Consider the following 18,219-nt stretch of genomic DNA (forward strand, 5'->3'; position numbering starts at 1 on the left):
CCGTGTCTTTCCACAGTACGTGTGTTTGGTTGACACCGTTGCCATCAGACAGACCTGTGTGTAATTAACGTTACGTTATAAACACAAAAAAAGAAAGATCAACTATAAGAAAAAATGAGTATTTTAATGAAAAGTTTTAATGTTAAGTGGTCGATTTGTATTGTTTATTACCTGAAGTCCACAGAAAAAGGACACATAATATGAGAAGGTCTTGTTTGATGGTGGTAATATCCATGTCAGTCAGAAAGTGTTTGAGTCCTCGTTTGTTACAGCGTCATGAAAAGTTGAAGGTGGGAGTGTCACCACATGTAAATCTGTCTGATTTCATGGTGGTTAAACTGGCATAGACCATTTTCCTAAGCGTTTACAGTCTCAATCACAGGTTCCAAGTCTTCCTCATTATAGCATGATGGTCCCACTTACAGTCAATAGATGAAAAAACATTGTATGCAATTGGGCCTGGAAACCATATGAACAACAGCAACTCTCATTCAATGGCAGGTGTAGCCTCCAAGTCGTGCTCCTGTATGACTGCTTCTGCTTTCAAGAAGGTAGTTTACAAACCAATAGTTGACATCATGGGGGGCTGCGACTAGTTAATTGGGGATTTGGGCTGTTTCTACTGGTTTCTTGTAAATGTTAGCTGGACGCTGCTGGACTTTGTGACTGAGAGAGGAACCTGTGTTAGAACGATCAAAAAAGATCAGACAAAATACAAACACTTGATGAATTTAAAAACTGAGGAACATAAAACTTCACAAAATCTAACAGAAATAACTGTGCTTAAAATAAAATACAAGTTCTTAAAATAACTTTGTTGTTACCTGAAACCAAAATATTGTTGAAAGTCACGCTGAAGATAAAATAAAACATGACAATCATTTTGTGTTCTCTGGCTGTTTGGTTAAACCTTGTTCCAGTGGATCATTGTGGTTTCTTCAGTCCATCAGCAGTTACACCTCCTGTATGAGTCAACTCCCTCTTCTCTCAACTTCATAACTGTCATATCAATTCTCTCCACAGTTCAGATTAACAGCAAGTACAAATACTGCCCCCTAATGAGAGGAGGGTGTGTGTAAGGGGCTGGGAGTTGATAAGAGAATCATATGTGCAGGTTTTTGTACTGAGGAGCACATGATGTGTTTCACTGTGTAAACTAGCAGCACAGAAATACACTGCACTGCTGTTCAGGTTCAGTCCATCAATTGTTATTGTGACATTCTGATCTTTATTCGCGTTCCCGACCATTATCACACCAGATCCAGTCTCTGGAAATCCAGAGCTACCGACCATGTATCCTAGGAGCTGAAGCTCTCTGTTATTTATCTGCTTGTACCACAGGATTTGATTATAGCTGTCAATACTGTGTGAACAGTTGATTTTGGCTGTTTCTGCTGGTTTCTTGTAAATGTTAGCTGGACGCTGCTGGATTTTGTCACTGAGAGAGGAACCTGTGGAAGAACGATCAAAAAAGATCAGACAAAATACACACTTGATGAATTTAAAAACTGTGGAACATAAAACTTCACAAAATCGAACAGAAATAACTGTGGTTAAAATAAAATACAAGTTCTCAAAATAATTTTGTTGTTACCTGAAACCAAAATATTGTTGAAGGTCAAGCTGAAGATAAGATAAAACAGGAAAATCATCTTGTGTTCTCTGGCTGTTTGGTTAAACCTTGTTGCAGTGGATCATTGTGTTTTCTTCAGTCCATCAGCAGTTAGACCTCCTGTATGAGTCAACTCCATCTTCTCTCAACTTCATAACTGTCATATCAACTCTCACCACAGTTCAAAGTAACAGGAAGTACAAATACTGCCCCCTAATGAGAGGAGGGTGTGTGTGTAAGGGGATGGGAGCTGATGTAAGAACCTCAAGTGCAGGTTTTTGTACTGAGTAGCAGATGATGTGTTTCACTGTGGTAACGAGCAGCACAGAAATACACTGCACTGCTGTTCAGGTTCAGTCCATTAATTTTTAATGTGACATTCTGATCTTTATTCGCGTTCCCGTCCATTTGCACACCAGATCCATGCTCGAGGTTTTTCATTTTTGCATACATGTATCCTAGGAGCTGAAGCTCTCTGTTATTTATCTGCTTGTACCAGAGGATTTGATCATAGCTGTCAATACTGTGTGAACATTAGATTTTGGCTGTTTCTGTTGGTTTCTTGTAAATGTGAGCTGGAAGCTGCTGGACTTTGTCATTGAGAGAGGAACCTGTGGAAAAAAGATGAATGAAGCATTTAACTATAATATGAGCAGGAACACTTTGAAAAAAAGATTAAAATTGTCACTGGTAGTGCACCTGCAAGATCTCATATTAAATACAGACATGAATAAAGATTTCTTTAATAATTCTGTTTATATTACCTATAAGCAGAATCAAGTAAATGAACACGACAATCTGTTTGTATTTACTGAGTGTTTTTGTTCCATCTCTTTGAGTTTAAACATTAAGGAACACACTAGTTTGAGATTATCTCTGAACATTATTTCATTACCTGAGACCAGTACAATATTAAAGGTTATGAAGAAGAGTGTGATCATCTTGTCGTCTTTCATGGCTGACTTTAGGAACGATCATCTGTGGTGTGTTTTCATGGCTGCATATGTTGTTCTTCTTAAGTCACACCTCTGTTTCCTGGTAACCCGGGCACACACCATCCTCTTCCTGTACCACCTTGTATGACTGCTGTGCTGTGCTGTGTACTGAGGGGTCCACTAAGTGGCCCCAAACTCTTATTTTGTCAAACCATTGTTTTAATAGTCAAGAATTAACTTTCATAATAAGAGTTTTCCAACACTCTTGCTTTCCTGATAAAATTATGAGGAGATTGTGTTGAAAGGTTAATGGAATTAAAGTGGGGTGCATGTTGGATCAAGTCTTTGTAACTGTCAGGTTAGCTGCAGAGATCTGAAGAGTTGTTGATGGGAGTGTTGCTGCAGTTTGTGAAGTTTGATCCTGCAGCTGTATTCAAAAGTCTGGCAGGAAATCAAAAAGCAACTGTGAGTATTTATGATGCTGGAGGTCCCCCTATAGCATGTGAGAGAGAAGGATGGAGGAGTGCTGGCAGTGCACTCGGGTTTTTGTTAATCTACCCTGTGAGTGTGTGTCACTGTGTTCACTGACTGCACAGAAATACAAGCCTTTGTCTTCTGGCACCAGATTCTTTACTGTCAATGTCCCACTGAGTGCATCAGGTTTGGTGGAGGAGAACTTCTCTTCACTGAATCCAGATTCATATTCACGATGTGTGTCTGAAGACATAAACAGTATTTGCTCCAGCGTCTCTCCCGGGAGCTGCCTGTACCAGTACATCTGGTAAAAGGTGGAACCCTTGGTGTGGCTGCAGTTTATTGTTGCATCTTCACCCGTGTGTTTCCACAGTACAGATGTTTGGTTGACACTGTTACCGTCAGACAGACCTGTGTGTAATTACCATCACGTTATAAACAAAAAAATAAAATAAAGATCAACTATAATAAAAACATGAGTAATTTGATGTAAAGTTTTAATATTAAATGGTCGATTTGTATTGTTTATTACCTGAAGTCCACAGAAAAAGGACACATAATATGAGAAGGTCTTGTTTGATGGTGGTAATATCCATGTCAGTCAGAAAGTGTTTGAGTCCTCGTTTGTTACAGCGTCATGAAGAGTTGAAGGTGGGAGTGACACCACATGTAAATCTGTCTGATTTCATGTTGGTTAAACTGGCATAGACCATTTTCCTAAGCGTTTACAGTCTCAATCACAGGTTCCAAGTCTTCCTCATTATAGGAAGATGGTCCCACTTACAGTCAATAAATGAAAAAACATTGTATGCAATTGGGCCTGGAAACCATATGAACAACAGAAACTCTCATTCAATGGCAGGTGTAGGCTCCAAGTCGTGCTCCTGTATGACTGCTTCTGGTTTCAAGAAGGTAGTTTACAAACCAATAGTTGACATCAGGGGGGGCTGCGACTTGTTAATTGGGGATTTGGGCTGTTTCTACTGGTTTCTTGTAAATGTTAGCTGGACGCTGCTGGACTTTGTTACTGAGAGAGGAACCTGTGTTAGAACGATCAAAAAAGATCAGACAAAATACAATCACTTGATGAATTTAAAAACTGAGAAACATAAAAGTTCACAAAATCTAACAGAAATAGTTGTGGTAAAATAGAATAAAATTTCTCAAAATAATTTTCACGTTACCTGAAACCAAAATATTGTTGAAAGTCACGCTGAAGATAAAATAAAACAGGACAATCATTTTGTGTTCTCTGGCTGTTTGGTTAAACCTTGTTACAGTGGATCATTGTGTTTTCTTCAGTCCATCAGCAGTTACACCTCCTGTATGAGTCAACTCCCTCTTCTCTCAACTTCATAACTGTCATATCAACTCTCACCACAGTTCAGAGTAACAAAAAGTACAAATACTGCCCCCTAATGAGAGGAGGGTGTGTGTAAGGGGCTAGGAGCTGATGAAAGAACCTCATGTGCAGGTTTTTGTACTGAGGAGCAGATGATGTGTTTCACTGTGTAAACGAGCAACACAGAAATACACTGCACTGCTGTTCAGGTTCAGTCCATCAATTGTTAATGTGACATTCTGATCTTTATTCGCGCTCCCGACCATTTTCACACCAGATCCAGGCTCTAGCAATTCAGAGCTACCGACCATGTATCCTAGGAGCTGAAGCTCTCTGTTATTTATCTGCTTGTACCAGAGGATTACATTGTAGCTGTCAATACTGTGTGAACAGTAGATTTTAGCTGTTTCTGCTGGTTTCTTGTAAATGTGAGCTGGACGCTGCTGGACTTTGTCACTGAGAGAGGAACCTGTGGAAAAAAAGATAAATGAAGCATTTAACTACAATATGAGCATTAACACTTTGAAAAAATATTAAAATTGTCACTTGCAGTGCACCTGCAATATGACATAGTAAATACAGACATGAATAAAGATTTCTTTAATAATTATGTTCATATTACCTATAAGCAGAATCTAATAATCATTTTGTATTTCCTGAGAGTTTTGTTCCATCTCTTTGAGTTTAAACATTAAGGAACACACTAGTTTGAGATTATCTCTGAACATTATTTCATTACCTGAGACCAGTACAATATTAAAGGTCATGAAGAAGATTGTGATCATCTTGTTGTCTTTCATGGCTGACTTTAGGAACGATCATCTGTGGTGTGTTTTCATGGCTGCATATGCTGTTCTTCTTAAGTCACACCTCTGTTTCCTGGTAACCCGCACACACACCATCCTCTTCCTGTACCACCTCGTATGACTGCTGTGCTGTGCTGTGTACTGAGGGTTCCACTAAGTGGCCCTAAACCCTTATTTTGTCAAACCAGTGTTTAATAGTCAATAATTAACTTTCATATGTTGGATCAAGTGTGTTTAACAGTTAGGTTAGTTGCAGAGATCTGAAGAGTTGTTGCTGGGATCGTCGCTGCAGTTTGTGACGTTTGATTCTGCAGCTGTATTCAAAAGTCTGGCAGGAAATCAAAAAGCAACTGGGAGTATTTGTGATGCTGGAGGTCCCCCTATAGCATGTGAGAGAGAAGGATGAAGGAGTGCTGGCATTGCACTGGGGTTTTTGTTAATCTACCCTGTGAGTGTGTGTCACTGTGTTCACTGACTGCACAGAAATACAAGCCTTTGTCTTCTGGCACCAGATTCTTTACTGTCAATGTCCCACTGAGCGCATCAGGTTTGGTGGCTGAGAACTTCTCTTCACTGAATCCAGGTTCATAGTCAGGCTTTGTTTTTGAAACCATAAACAGTATTTGCCTCAGCGTCTCTCCCGGGAGCTGCCTGTACCAGTACATCTGGTAAAAGGAGACACCCTTGGTGTGGCTGCAGTTTATTGTTGCATCTTCACCCGTGTGTTTCCACAGTACGTGTGTTTGGTTGACACCGTTGCCATCAGACAGACCTGTGTGTAATTACCGTCACATTATCAAAATACAAAAATAAGATCAACTATAATAAGAACATGAGTAATTTGATGTAAAGTTTTAATATTAAGTGGTCGATTTGTATTGTCTATTACCTGAAGTCCACAGAAAAAGGACACATAATATGAGAAGGTCTTGTTTGATGGTGATAATATCCATGTCAGTCAGAAAGTGTTTGAGTCCTCGTTTGTTACAGCGTCATGAGGAGTTGTGACGAGACTCCACAGAAAGGACCTCCTATTACAATCTCTGATCTGTGAGAGGTTAGACTGGTTTACTCCAGGTGCAAGAGTCATGTGAGCTTTACTACAGAGAGGAGAACTGTGTGATTGTGAGGTTCTTGTACTGGGGAGCACATGGTGGTGTTACTGTGTGAACTTGCAGCACAGAAATACACTGCACTGCTGTTCAGGTTCAGTCCTTCAATTGTTAATATGCACGTCTCATCTTTATTCCCGTTCCCGTCCATTTTCACACCAGATCCAGTCTCTGGAAAATAAGTGTCTACAAACATGTATCCCAGGAACTGAAGCTGTCTGTTATTAATCTGTTTGTACCAGATGATTCTATCATAGTTGTCAATACTGTGTGAACAGCTGATTTTGGCTGTTTCTATTGGTGTCTTGTAAATGTTTGCTGGACTCTGCTGGACTTTGTGAATGAGAGAGGAACCTGTGGAAAAAAGATTAATGAAGCATCAGACAAAATACAAACACGGACGAATTTAAAAAGTAAGAAACACAAAACTTCACAAAAAAGAACAGGAATAGTTGCAGTAAAATAAAATAAAAAGTTCTCAAAATAATTGTGACGTTACCTGAAACCAAAGTATTGTTGAAAGTCAAGCTGAAGATAAAATAAAACAGGACAATCATTTTGTGTTCTCTGGCTGTTTGGTTAAACCTTGTTGCAGTGGATCATTGTGGTTTCTTCAGTCCATCAGCAGTTACACCTCCTGTATGAGTCAACTCCCTCGTCTCTCAACTTCATAACTGTCATATCAACTCTCACCACAGTTCAGAGAAACAGAAAGTACAAATACTGCCCCCTAATGACAGGAGGGTGTGTGTGTGTAAGGGGCTGGGAGCTGATGAAAGAACCTCATGTGCAGGTTTTTGTACTGAGGAGCAGATGATGTGTTTCATTGTGTAAACGAGCAGCACAGAAATACACTGCACTGCTGTTCAGGTTCAGTCCATCAATTGTTAATGTGACATTCTGATCTTTATTCGCGTTCCCGTCCATTTGCACACCAGATCCAGGCTCGAGGTTTTCCACGTTTGCAAACATGTATCCTAGGAACTGAAGCTCTCTGTTATTTATCTGCTTGTACCAGAGGATTACATTGTAGCTGTCAATACTGTGTGAACAGTAGATTTTGGCTGTTTCTGTTGGTTTCTTGTAAATGTGAGCTGGAAGCTGCTGGACTTTGTCACTGAGAGAGGAACCTGTGGAAAAAAGATAAATGAAGCATTTAACTATAATATGAGCATTAACACTTTGAAAAAAAGATTAAAATTGTCACTTGCAGTGCATCTGAAATGTTACATAGTGAATACAGACATGAATAAAATTGTCTTTAATAATAATGTTTATATATCCTATAAGAAGAATCTAGTAAATTAATAGGACAATCATTTAGTATTTCCTGAGTGTTTTTGTTCCATCTCTTTGAGTTTAAACATTAAGGAACGCAGTAGTTTGAGATTATCTCTGAACATTATTTCATTACCTGAGACCAGTACGATATTAAAGGTCATGAAGAAGAGTGTGATCATCTTGTTGTCTTTCATGGCTGACTTTAGGAACGATCATCTGTGGTGTGTTTTCATGGCTGCATATGCTGTTCTTCTTAAGTCACACCTCTGTTTCCTGGTAACCCGTACACACACCATCCTCTTCCTGTACCACCTCGTATGACTGCTGTGCTGTGCTGTGTACTGAGGGGTCCACTAAGTGGCCCCAAACTCTTATTTTGCCAAACCATTGTTTTAATAGTCAAGAATTAACTTTCATATGTTGTATCAAGTCTGTGTAACAGTCAGGTTAGTTGCAGAGATCTGAAGAGTTGTTGGTGGGAGTCTTGCTGCAGTTTGTGACGTTTGATTCTGCAGCTGTATTCAAAAGTCTGGCAGGAAATCAAAAAGCAACTGGGAGTATTTATGATGCTGGAGGTCCCCCTATAGCATGTGAGAGAGAAGGATGGAGGAGTGCTGACATTGCACTGGGGTTTTTCTTCATCTACCCTGTGCTTGTGTGTCACTGTGTTCACTGACGGCACAGAAATACAAGCCTTTGTCTTCTGGCACCAGATTCTTTACTGTCAATGTCCCACTGAGCGCATCAGGTTTGGTGGCTGAGAACTTCTCTTCACTGAATCCATTTTCATAGTCAGGCTTTGTTTTTGAAACCATCAACAGTATTTCCCTCAGCGTCTCTCCCGGGAGCAGCCTGTACCAGTACATCTGGAAAAAGGAGACACCCTTGGTGTGGCTTCAAAATGAAGCCACACCAAGTGCTGTGGATCATTGTGTTTTCTTCAGTCCATCAGCAGTTACACCTCCTGTATGAGTCGACTCCCTCTTCTCTCAAGTTCACAATGTGAGGGGCGTGTTTGGTTGACACCGTTGCCATCAGACAGACCTGTGTGTAATTAACGTTACGTTATAAACACAAAAAAAGAAAGATCAACTATGAGAAGAACATGAGTATTTTAATGTAAAGTTTTAATATTAAGTGGTCGATTTGTATTGTTTATCACCTAAAGTCCGCAGAAAAAGGACACATAATATTAGAAGGTCTTGTTTGATGGTGGTGATATCCATGTCAGTCAGAAAGTGTTTGAGTCCTCGTTTGTTACAGCGTCATGAAGAGTTGAAGGTGGGAGTGACACCACATGTAAATCTGTCTGATTTCATGGTGGTTAAACTGGCATAGACCATTTTCCTAAAGCGTTTACAGTCTCAATCGCAGGTTCCAAGTCTTCCTCATTATAGCATGATGGTCCCACTTAGAGTCAATAGATGAAAAAACATTGTATGCAATGGGGCCTGGAAACATATGAACAACAGCAACTCTCATTCAATGGAAGGTGTAGCCTCCAAGTCGTGCTCCTGTATGACTGCTTCTGCTTTCAAGAAGGTAGTTTACAAACCAATAGTTGACATCATGGGGGGCTGCGACTTGTTAATTGGGGATTTTGGCTGTTTCTACTGGTTTCTTGTAAATGTTAGCTGGACGCTGCTGGACTTTGTGACCGAGAGAGGAACCTGTGTTAGAACGATCAAAAAAGATCAGACAAAATACAATCACTTGATGAATTTAAAAACTGAGGAACATAAAAGTTCACAAAATCTAACAGACATAACTGTGGTTAAAATAAAATACAAGTTCTCAAAATAATTGTGTTGTTACCTGAAACCAAAATATTGTTGAAAGTCAAGCTGAAGATAAAATAAAACAGGACAATCATTTTGTGTTCTCTGGCTGTTTGGTTAAACCTTGTTGCAGTGGATCATTGTGTTTTCTTCAGTCCATCAGCAGTTACACCTCCTGTATGAGTCAACTCCTTCTTCTCTCAACTCCATAACTGTCATATCAACTCTCACCACATTTCGGAGTAACAGCAAGTACAAATACTGCCCCCTAATGAGAGGAGGGTGTGTGTGTGTAAGGGGCTGGGAGCTGATGAAAGAACCTCATGTGCAGGTTTTTGTACTGAGGAGCAGATGATGTGTTTCACTGTGTAAACTAGCAGCACAGAAATACACTGCACTGCTGTTCAGGTTCAGTCCTTCAATTGTTATTGTGACATTCTGATCTTTATTCGTGTTCCCGACCATTATCACACCAGATCCAGTCTCTGGATATCCAGAACTACCGACCATGTATCCTAGGAGCTGAAGCTCTCTGTTATTGATCTGCTTGTACCAGAGGATTACATTGTAGGTGTCAATACTGTGTGAACAGTAGATTTTGGCTGTTTCTGTTGGTTTCTTGTAAATGTTAGCTGGACGCTGCTGGACTTTGTCACTGAGAGAGAAACCTGTGGAAAAAAGATAAATGAAGCATTTAACTACAATATGAGAATGAACACTTTGAAAAAAAGATTAAAATTGTCACTTGCAGTGCACCTGCAATATTACATAGTAAATACAGACATGAATAAAGATTTCTTTAATAATTCTGTTCATATTACCTATAAGCAGAATCTAGTAATCATTCTGTATTTCCTGAGTGTTTAGTTCAATCCCTTTGAATTTAAACATTAAGGAAAGCAGTAGTTTGAGATTATCGCTGAACATTATTTCATTACCTGAGACCAGTACAATATTAAAGGTCATGAAGAAGAGTGTGATCATCTTGTTGACTTTCATGGCTGACTTTAGGAACGATCATCTGTGGTGTGTTTTCATGGCTGCATATGTTGTTCTTCTTAAGTCACACCTCTGTTTCCTGGGAACCCGTACACACACCATCCTCTTCCTGTACCACCTCGTATGACTGCTGTGCTGTGCTGTGTATAATTCAGAGGTGATTGTGTTGAAAGGTTAATGGAATTAAAATGGGGACAAATATGGAGTTTAACAATGTTCTACACCAACCAAAAAAATATTAACTTATGTCATAACCAAATGGCAATGCCTCGTTTAAATGTAATAATGAAAGAATCGGTACATCTGCTACAGTTTGACCCCCTCGGTGTGGCTGCATTGTCTTGTCGCACTTTTAACTTTGTATTTTCCATAGTGTAGAATTTTATGTGACATCGCTTCCAGCGGTGAAACCTGTGTATAACAGTTGATGGAAATGCTAAAGTAGACGACTCTAAAGCTCTGTCATCACCAAAGCAACAGGTGAACTCTGTAAAACAACAACCTCTTATTGTAAGTCACCTCTCTTCCAAACATTAACAAGGAGCTGAGGCGACCATGTTGGATCAAGTCTGTGTAACTGTCAGGTTAGTTGCAGAGATCTGAAGAGTTGTTGATGGGAGTGTTGCTGCAGTTTGTGACATTTGATCCTGCAGCTGTATTCAACAGTCTGGCAGGAAATCAAAAAGCAACTGGGAGTATTTATGATGCTGGAGGTCCCCCTATAGCATGTGAGAGAGAAGGATGGAGGAGTGCTGGCATTGCACTGGGGTTTTTGTTAATCTACCCTGTGAGTGTGTGTCACTGTGTTCACTGACTGCACAGAAATACAAGCCTTTGTCTTCTGGCACCAGATTCTTTACTGTCAATGTCCCACTGAGTGCATTAGGCTTGGTGGAGGAGAACTTCTCTTCAGTGAATCCAGGTTCATATTCACGGTTTGTGTTTGAAGATATAAACAGTATTTGCTTCAGCGTCTCTCCCGGGAGCTGCCTGTACCAGTACATCTGGAAAAAGGAGGAACCCTTGGTGTGGCTGCAGTTTATTGTTGCATCTTCACCCGTGTGTTTCCACAGTACGGGTGTTTGGGTGACATCGTTGCCATCAGACAGACCTGTGTGTCATTACCGTCACGTTATCAAAATACAAAAATAAGATCAACTATAAGAAGAACATGAGTAATTTGATGTAAAGTTTAAATATTAAGTGGTCGATTTGTATTATGTATTACCTGAAGTCCACAGAAAAAGGACACATAATATGAGAAGGTCTTGTTTGATGGTGGTAATATCCATGTCAGTCAGAAAGTGTTTGAGTCCTCGTATGTTACAGCGTCATGAAGAGTTGAAGGTGGGAGTGACACCACATGTAAATCTGTCTGTTTTCATGGTGGTTAAACTGGCATAGACCATTTTCCTAAGGCGTTTACAGTCTCAATCACAGGTTCCAAGTCTTCCTCATTATAGCATGATGGTCCCATTCAGAGTCAATAGATGAAAAAACATTGTATGCAATGGGGCCTGGAAACCATATGAACAACAGCAACTCTCATTCAATGGCAGGTGTAGGCTCCAAGTCGTGCTCCTGTATGACTGCTTCTGGTTTCAAGAAGGTAGTTTACAAACCAAAAGTTGACATCATGGGGGGCTGCGACTAGTTAATTGGGGATTTGGGCTGTTTCTACTGGTTTCTTGTAAATGTTAGCTGGACGCTGCTGGACTTTGTGACTGAGAGAGGAACCTGTGTTAGAACGATCAAAAAAGATCAGACAAAATACAAACACTTGATGAATTAAAAAACTGAGGAACATAAAACTTCACAAAATCTAACAGAAATAGTTGTGGTAAAATAGAATACAAGTTCTCAAAATAATTTTGTTGTTACCTGAAACCAAAATATTGTTGAAAGTCAAGCTGAAGATAAAATAAAACAGGACAATCATTTTGTGTTCTCTGGCTGTTTGGTTAAACCTTGTTGCAGTGGATCATTGTGGTTTCTTCAGTCCATCAGCAGTTACACCTCCTGTATGAGTCAACTCCCTCTTCTCTCAACTTCATAACTGTCATATCAATTCTCACCACATTTCAGATTAACAGCAAGTACAAATACTGCCCCCTAATGAGAGGAGGGGGTATGTGTAAGGGGCTGGGAGTTGATGAAAGAATCATATGTGCAGGTTTTTGTACTGAGGAGCAGATGATGTGTTTCACTGTGTAAACTAGCAGCACAGAAATACACTGCACTGCTGTTCAGGTTCAGTCCTTCAATTGTTAATGTGACATTCTGATCTTTATTCGCGTTCCCGTCCATTTGCTCACCAGATCCAGGCTCGAGGTTTTTCATGTTTACATACATGTATCCTAGGAGCTGAAGCTCTCTGTTATTTATCTGCTTGTACCAGAGGATTACATTGTAGGTGTCAATACTGTGTGAACAGTTGATTTTGGCTGTTTCTGTTGCTGTCTTGTAAATGTTAGCTGGACGCTGCTGGACTTTGTCACTGAGAGAGAAACCTGTGGAAAAAAGATAAATGAATTATTTAACTACAATATGAGCCTGAACACTTTCAAAAACAGATAGAAATTGTCACTGGCAGAGCACCGGCAAGATTACATATTAAATACAGACATAAATAAAGATTTCTTTAATAATTCTGTTTATTTTACCTATAAGCAGAATCTAGTAAATGAACAGGACAATCATTTAGTATTTCCTGAGTGTTTTTTTCCCATTCCTTTGAGATTAAACATTAAGGAACACACAAGTTTGAGATTATCTCTGAACATTATTTCATTACCTGAGACCATTACGATATTAAAGGTCATGAAGAAGAGTGTGATCATCTTGTCGTCTTTCATGGCTGACTTTAGGAACGATCATCTGTGGTGTGTTTTCCTGGCTGCATATGTTGTTCTTCTTAAGTCACACCTCTGTTTCCTGGTAACCCGGGCACACACCATCCTCTTCCTGTACCACCTTGTATGACTGCTGTGCTGTGCTGTGTACTGAGGGGTCCACTAAGTGGCCCTAAACTCTTATTTTGTCAAACCATTGTTTTAATAGTCAAGAATTAACTTTCATAATAAGAGTTTTCCAACACTCTTGCTTTCCTGATAAAATTATGAGGAGATTGTGTTGAAAGGTTAATGGAATTAAAGTGGGGTGCATGTTGGATCAAGTCTTTGTAACTGTCAGGTTAGCTGCAGAGATCTGAAGAGTTGTTGATGGGAGTGTTGCTGCAGTTTGTGAAGTTTGATCCTGCAGCTGTATTCAAAAGTCTGGCAGGAAATCAAAAAGCAACTGGGAGTATTTATGATGCTGGAGGTCCCCCTATAGCATGTGAGAGAGAAGGATGGAGGAGTGCTGGCAGTGCACTCGGGTTTTTGTTAATCTACCCTGTGAGTGTGTGTCACTGTGTTCACTGACTGCACAGAAATACAAGCCTTTGTCTTCTGGCACCAGATTCTTTACTTTCAATGTCCCACTGAGCGCATCAGGCTTGGTGGAGGAGAACTTCTCTTCACTGAATCCAGATTCATATTCACGATGTGTGTCTGAAGACATAAACAGTATTTGCTCCAGCGTCTCTCCCGGGAGCTGCCTGTACCAGTACATCTGGTAAAAGGTGGAACCCTTGTTGTGGCTGCAGTTTATTGTTGCATCTTCACCCGTGTGTTTCCACAGTACAGATGTTTGGTTGACACTGTTACCGTCAGACAGACCTGTGTGTAATTACCATCACGTTATAAACAAAAAAATAAAATAAAGATCAACTATAATAAAAACATGAGTAATTTGATGTAAAGTTTTAATATTAAATGATCGATTTGTATTGTTTATTACCTGAAGTCCACAGAAAAAGGACACATAATATGAGAAGGTCTTGTTTGATGGTGGTAATATCCATGTCAGTCAGAAAGTGTTTGAGTCCTCGTTTGTTACAGCGTCATGAAGAGTTGAAGGTGGGAGTGTCACCACATGTAAATCTGTCTATTTTCATGGTGGTTAAACTGGCATAGACCATTTTCCTAAGCGTTTACAGTCTCAATCACAGGTTCCAAGTCTTCCTCATTATAGCATGATGGTCCCACTTACAGTCAATAAATGAAAAAACATTGTAGTCAATGGGGCCTGGAAACCATATGAACAACAGCAACTCTCATTCAATGGCAGGTGTAGCCTCCAAGTCGTGCTCCTGTATGACTGCTTCTGCTTTCAAGAAGGTAGTTTACAAACCAATAGTTGACATCATGGGGGGCTGCGACTAGTTAATTGGGGATTTGGGCTGTTTCTACTGGTTTCTTGTAAATGTTAGCTGGACGCTGCTGGACTTTGTGACTGAGAGAGGAACCTGTGTTAGAACGATCAAAAAAGATCAGACAAAATACAAACACTTGATGAATTTAAAAACTGAGGAACATAAAACTTCACAAAATCTAACAGAAATAACTGTGCTTAAAATAAAACACAAGTTCTTAAAATAACTTTGTTGTTACCTGAAACCAAAATATTGTTGAAAGTCACGCTGAAGATAAAATAAAACAGGACAATCATTTTGTGTTCTCTGGCTGTTTGGTTAAACCTTGTTGCAGTGGATCATTGTGGTTTATTCAGTCCATCAGCAGTTACACCTCCTATATGAGTCAACTCCCTCTTCTCTCAACTTCATAACTGTCATATCAATTCTCACCACATTTCGGAGTAACAGCAAGTACAAATACTGCCCCCTAATGAGAGGAGGGTGTGTGTAAGGGGCTGGGAGTTGATAAGAGAATCATATGTGCAGGTTTTTGTACTGAGGAGCAGATGATGTGTTTCACTGTGTAAACTAGCAGCACAGAAATACACTGCACTGCTGTTCAGGTTCAGTCCATCAATTGTTATTGTGACATTCTGATCTTTATTCGCGTTCCCGACCATTATCACACCAGATCCAGTCTCTGGAAATCCAGAGCTACCAAACATGTATCCTAGGAACTGAAGCTCTCTGTTATTTATCTGCTTGTACCAGAAGATTCGATTGTAGCTGTCAATACTGTGTGAACAGTAGATTTTGGCTGTTTCTGTTGGTTTCTTGTAAATGTGAGCTGGACGCTGCTGGACTTTGTCACTGAGAGAGAAACCTGTGGAAAAAAGATAAATGAAGCATTTAACTACAATATGAGCCTAAACACTTTGAAAAAAGATTAAAATTGTCACTTGCAGTGCACCAGCCATATGACAAAGTAAATACAGACATGAATAAAGATTTCTTTAATAATTATGTTCATATTACCTATAAGCAGAATCTAATAATCATTTTGTATTTCCTGAGAGTTTTGTTCCATCCCATTTGAAATTAAACATTAAGGAACGCAGTAGTTTGAGATCATCTCTGAACATTATTTCATTACCTGAGACCAGTACTATATTAAAGGTCATGAAGAAGAGTGTGATCATCTTGTCGTCTTTCATGGCTGACTTTAGGAACGATCATCTGTGGTGTGTTTTCATGGCTGCATATGTCTTTCTTCTTAAGTCACACCTCTGTTTCCTGGTAACCCGTACACACACCATCCTCTTCCTGTACCACCTCGTATGACTGCTGTGCTGTGCTGTGTACTGAGGGGTCCACTAAGTGGCCCTTAACTCTTATTTTCGTCAAACCATTGTTTTAATAATCAAGAATTAACTTTCATAATAAGAGCTTTTCAAGCACTCTTGCTTTCCTGCTAAAATTCTGAGGGGATTGTATTGAAAGGTTAATGGAATTAAAATGGGGACAAAGATGGAGTTTAACAATGTTCTAGACCAACCCAATTTTTTTTTACTTATTTCATAACAAACCTGCAATGCCTCTTTTAAATGTAATAATGAAAGAGTCTGTGCATCTGCTACTGATTGACCCCCTTAGCGTGGCTGCAGTGTCTTGTCTCACTTTTAACTTAGTCTTTTCCATGTGTAGAGTTTTATGTGACATCGCTTCCAGTGGTGAAACCTGTGTATAACAGTTGATGGAAATGCTAAAGCAGACGACTCTAAAACTCTGTCATCACCAAAGCAACAGGTGAACTCTGTAAAACAACAACCTCTTATTGTAAGTCATCTTTCTTCCAAACATTAACAAGGAGCTGAGGCGACCATGTTGGATCAAGTCTGTGTAACTGTCAGGTTAGTTGCAGAGATCTGAAGAGTTGTTGATGGGAGTGTCGCTGCAGTTTGTGACGTTTGATTCTGCAGCTGTATTCAAAAGTCTGGCAGGAAATCAAAAAGCAACTGGGAGTATTTATGATGCTGGAGGTCCCCCTATAGCATGTGAGAGAGAAGTATGAGGAGTGCTGGCATTGCACTGGGGTTTTTGTTAATCTACCCTGTGAGTGTGTGTCACTGTGTTCACTGACTGCACAGAAATACAAGCCTTTGTCTTCTGGCACCAGATTCTTTACTGTCAATGTCCCACTGAGCGCATCAGGCTTGGTGGAGGAGAACTTCTCTTCAGTGAATCCAGATTCATATTCACGGTTTGTGTTTGAAGATATAAACAGTATTTGCTTCAGCGTCTCTCCCGGGAGCTGCCTGTACCAGTACATCTGGAAAAAGGTGGAATCCTTTGTGTGGCTGCAGTGTATTGTTGCATCTTCACCCGTGTCTTTCCACAGTACGGATGTTTGGTTGACACCGTTACCATCAGACAGACCTGTGTGTAATTACCATCACGTTATAAACAAAAAAATTAAATAAAGATCAACTATAATAAAAACATGAGTAATTTGATGTAAAGTTTTAATATTAAGTGGTCGATTTGTATTGTTTATTACCTGAAGTCCACAGAAAAAGGACACATAATATGAGAAGGTCTTGTTTGATGGTGGTAATATCCATGTCAGTCAGAAAGTGTTTGAGTCCTCGTTTGTTACAGCGTCATGAAGAGTTGAAGGTGGGAGTGTCACCACATGTAAATCTGTTCTGTTTTCATAGGGTTAGGGTTAGGGTTAGGGTGTATAACAGTTGATGGAAATGCTAAAGCAGACGACTCTAAAACTCTGTCATCACCAAAGCAACAGGTGAACTCTGTAAAACAACAACCTCTTATTGTAAGTCACCTTTCTTCCAAACATTAACAAAGAGCTGAGGCGACCATTTTGTATCAAGTCTGTGTAACAGTCAGGTTTGTTGCAGAGATCTGAAGAGTTGTTGATGGGAGTGTTGCTGCAGTTTGTGACGTTTGATCCTGCAGCTGTATTCAAAAGTCTGGCAGGAAATCAAAAAGCAACTGGGAGTATTTATGATGCTGGAGGTCCCCCTATAGCATGTGAGAGAGAAGGATGGAGGAGTGCTGGCATTACACTGGGGTTTTTGTTAATCTACCCTGTGAGTGTGTGTCACTGTGTTCACTGACTGCACAGAAATACAAGCCTTTGTCTTGTGGCACCAGATTCTTTACTGTCAATGTCCCACTGAGTGCATTAGGCTTGGTGGAGGATAACTTCTCTTCAGTGAATCCAGATTCATATTCACGGTTTGTGTTTGAAGATATAAACAGTATTTGCTTCAGCGTCTCTCCCGGGAGCTGCCTGTACCAGTACATCTGGTAAAAGGAGGAACCCTTGGTGTGGCTGCAGTTTATTGTTGCATCTTCACCCGTGTCTTTCCACAGTACGGATGTTTGGTTGACACTGTTACCATCAGACAGACCTGTGTGTAATTACCATCACGTTATAAACACAAAAATTCAATAAAGATCAACTATAATAAAAACATGAGTATTTTAATGTAAAGTTTTAATATTAAGTTGTCAATTTGTATTGTTTATTACCTGATGTCCACAGAAAAAGGACACATAATATGAGAAGGTCTTGTTTGATGGTGGTAATATCCATGTCAGTCAGAAAGTGTTTGAGTCC

At 39.8% G+C, this 18,219-nt stretch overlaps 3 long non-coding RNA genes across 3 annotated transcripts; all 3 read right to left on the reverse strand.

Annotated features, from left to right (window-relative positions):
- Window positions 1-250: 250 nt before the first annotated feature.
- Window positions 251-3,017, reverse strand: LOC128450421 (uncharacterized). The gene is made up of 3 exons (XR_008340007.1): window positions 2,508-3,017; window positions 1,595-2,223; window positions 251-679 (listed from the first exon to the last, which is right to left on the reverse strand). It is a non-coding gene; the product is annotated as an uncharacterized LOC128450421 (long non-coding RNA).
- A 3,258-nt stretch (window positions 3,018-6,275) lies between these two features.
- LOC128450414 (uncharacterized) lies at window positions 6,276-7,838 on the reverse strand. Its single transcript, XR_008340000.1, has 3 exons — window positions 7,696-7,838; window positions 6,781-7,411; window positions 6,276-6,635 (listed from the first exon to the last, which is right to left on the reverse strand). It is a non-coding gene; the product is annotated as an uncharacterized LOC128450414 (long non-coding RNA).
- A 612-nt stretch (window positions 7,839-8,450) lies between these two features.
- LOC128450419 (uncharacterized) lies at window positions 8,451-11,053 on the reverse strand. Its single transcript, XR_008340005.1, has 4 exons — window positions 10,279-11,053; window positions 9,378-10,008; window positions 8,725-9,232; window positions 8,451-8,606 (listed from the first exon to the last, which is right to left on the reverse strand). It is a non-coding gene; the product is annotated as an uncharacterized LOC128450419 (long non-coding RNA).
- Between the last annotated feature and the right edge of the window lie 7,166 nt (window positions 11,054-18,219).

This window comes from Pleuronectes platessa, chromosome 11 (genome assembly GCF_947347685.1).
Source record: "Pleuronectes platessa chromosome 11, fPlePla1.1, whole genome shotgun sequence".
NCBI classification, from domain to species: Eukaryota; Metazoa; Chordata; class Actinopteri; order Pleuronectiformes; family Pleuronectidae; genus Pleuronectes; species Pleuronectes platessa.